Raw genomic sequence first — 3,197 nt, 5'->3', positions numbered from 1 at the left:
TGTGAATTCTTTATGACTAATGTTGATTCCATGGATTATATGCACTCTCACCCTTCCATCATTGCTAGCCTCTTCGGTACCATGCATTGCCCTTTCTCACCTTGACAGTTGGTGCAAACTTCGCCGGTGCATCCAAACCCCGTGATATGATACGCTCTATCACACATAAACCTCCTTATATCTTCCTCAAAACATCCACCATACCTACCTATTATGGCATTTCCATAGCCATTCCGAGATATATTGCCATGCAACTTTCCACTGTTCCATTTATCATGACACAAATCATCATCGTCATATTGCTTTGCATGTTCATGTAGTTGACATCATATTTGTGGCAAAGCCACCGTTCATAATTTTTCATACATGTCACTCTTGATTCATTGCCCTTCCTGGTACACCGCCGGAGGCATTCATATAGAGTCATACTTTGTTCTAGTATCGAGTTATAATCATTGAGTTGTAAATAAATAGAAGTGTGATGATCATCATTAATAGAGCATTGTCCCAAAAAAAAGAGAAAGGCCAAATAAAAAAAGTAAGGCCCCAAATATATATATATATATATATATATATATATATAAAGGTGCAATGCTAAAATCCTTTTTTCCACACTTGTGCTTCAAAGTAGCACCATGATCTTTATGATAGAGAGTCTCTTGTTTTATCACTTTCATATACTAGTGGGAATTTTTCATTATAGAACTTGGCTTGTATATTCCAACAATGGGCTTCCTCAAATTCCCTAGGTCTTCGTGAGCAAGCAAGTTGGATGCACACCCACTTAGTTTCTTTTGTTGAGCTTTCATACATTTATAGCTCTAGTGCATCCGTTGCATGGCAATCCCTACTCCTTGCGTTGACATCAATTGATGGGCATCTCCCTAGCCCGTTGATTAGCCGCGTTGATGTGAGACTTTCTCCTTTTTTGTTTTCTCCACATAACCCCCATCATCATATTCTATTCCACCCATAGTGCTATATCCATGGCTCACGCTCATGTATTGCATGAAAGTTGAAAAAAGTTTGAGATTACTAAAGTGTGAAACAATTGCTTGGCTTGTCATCGGGGTTGTGCATGATGAGAGCATTCTTGTGTGACGAAAATGGAGCATGACCAAACTGTGTGATTTATTAGGGATGAACATTCTTTTGCCATGTTATTTTGGGAAGACATAACTGCTTTGTTAGTATGCTTGAAGTATTATTATTTTTATGTTAATATTAGACTTTTGTCTTGAATCTTTAGGATCTGAATATTCATGCCACAATAAAGAGAATTACATTGAGATTATGTTAGGTAGCATTCCACATCAAAAATTCTATTTTTATCACTTACCTACTCGAGGATGAGCAGGAATTAAGCTTGGGGATGCTTGATATGTCTCCGACGTATCTACAATTTTTTATTGTTCCATGCTATTATATTATCTATTTTGTACGTTAATAGGCTTTATTTTACACTTTTATGTTACTAGTAGAATGCTCGTGCGTTGCAACGGGCAAAAGCCGAATGTCCATGTGTTGCCACATAATAATAAAAATTATAGAAACATTGATCAAATTATTCTTTTAATTCGGAAATATGTGTTAAACAAGGTGGGCATCTGATTTCCATCATACATTGACAAATAAAGACTCTCTTCCACTTGTTTCCTTCTCGGTAGTCATTGTGTCTCCTTAACCAACCAAATCGTTCGCTAACTGGATATATGTCGTCAACGATTAAGTAGTATTAGTATTACTCAACTTCACGCATCCATGGGTGCCACTATTATAAGGTACACAAAGCTTGACAATTCCTTAGACTTATAGTGCACTTCTTAATTTCAGCAATAATAACACAAGAAGATATATCCAATTTTGTGAGATTGTTCTTCACCGATAGCATGGATGTTTCGTTCTCCATAGCAATAATCAGCCTAACAATGACACTGCAAATGGTTCAAGTCCGTGACACATCACCCTTGGTAAGTATATAGTGCACCATGGCTTGTACGACACCTGAATTCGGCTTGTACATACAAATGTTTTTAAAAAAACTGAGAAAAAGTCTACAAATGGGCACAACATGAACCGATAATTTTCACAAAAATAAAGTACCTTTTGAATCTCAACTAATGTCAATTACCTTTTGAATCTCAACAGATGTGCACTAAGTGGATATCTCTATCCATGTAGAACCATCTATGTGATCAATCTTACTGAAACTACCAAAAGTATGCAAAAGACAACACGTATATCAGTGAACACCGGAGATTGCATTCTTAAGTAAATGAACTTTAAGAAATTCATAAGCTCCAAAACACGGCAGATTAGGATTAGACCAGAAATGCTTTGACATGTAGGACATCCCCTAATTCCCAAGGAGGGGTGACACAAAAATCTAAGCTATGCCAAAAGTACATGGAAGGAAGCTTTTAGATAAACACTCTTATATTTCTTTACAGAGGGAGTAGTAAAAAGGCACCCGAAAGTTTCTGAGATGTGTGCAGACTATAGAATATACAGTGTGCACACATAAAAGATAATAATTTGATGTTGCAGACTGCAGAACATATAGTGTGCACTGTAACATCCCAAATTTTCAATTTGGAATGTTATACATAGTCATCCATACATATCATATTTTATTTGAATTTCGTCTTGCGATCCTCAAAATCCTAAGCAACTCAAGGACCTTCGGAGAGAGTTGGGGATTTCCCGGTTTTCATATTTGATTCTTTTATCAAATAATGAAACGAGGATTCGATTTTAATTATTTCTCTCCAAAAATATTTCATACTAAAATATATGAGAGGAGATAATATGACTTCTCCAAGATAATTGAAATATTGGAGGAAAAATATTAAAATCAAATATTTGTTCTATTTGGATTTTATTGCAATTTTGTTTGCATTAGAAAAATTGCATGTTTTTCAAAATTGCATTTTAGGGCCAAGAAAATGTTCATCTTGTTCTAAATATTTTATTTAGACGGTGAAAATTTGTTTTGGAATTTTTAAATTTTTATTTATTTTTCTAGGATTTTTTTTTCTGTCGGCGGGATTATTTAAAAAAAAAGAGTTCCCGCGCCCGACTGGGCCTAAGGCCCAGCCGAGCCAGGCCGGCCCAGCCACCGCCGCCGCCGCCACTCGGACCGGAGTCCGAGTTGGACTCTGCGCCGCCCCGCCTTGGCCCCTACTCGCCGCTGCCGC

This window comes from Triticum dicoccoides, chromosome 1A, assembly GCF_002162155.2.
Source record: "Triticum dicoccoides isolate Atlit2015 ecotype Zavitan chromosome 1A, WEW_v2.0, whole genome shotgun sequence".
Classification (NCBI taxonomy): Eukaryota; Viridiplantae; Streptophyta; class Magnoliopsida; order Poales; family Poaceae; genus Triticum; species Triticum dicoccoides.
Note: the sequence above shows the minus strand (reverse complement) of the source record.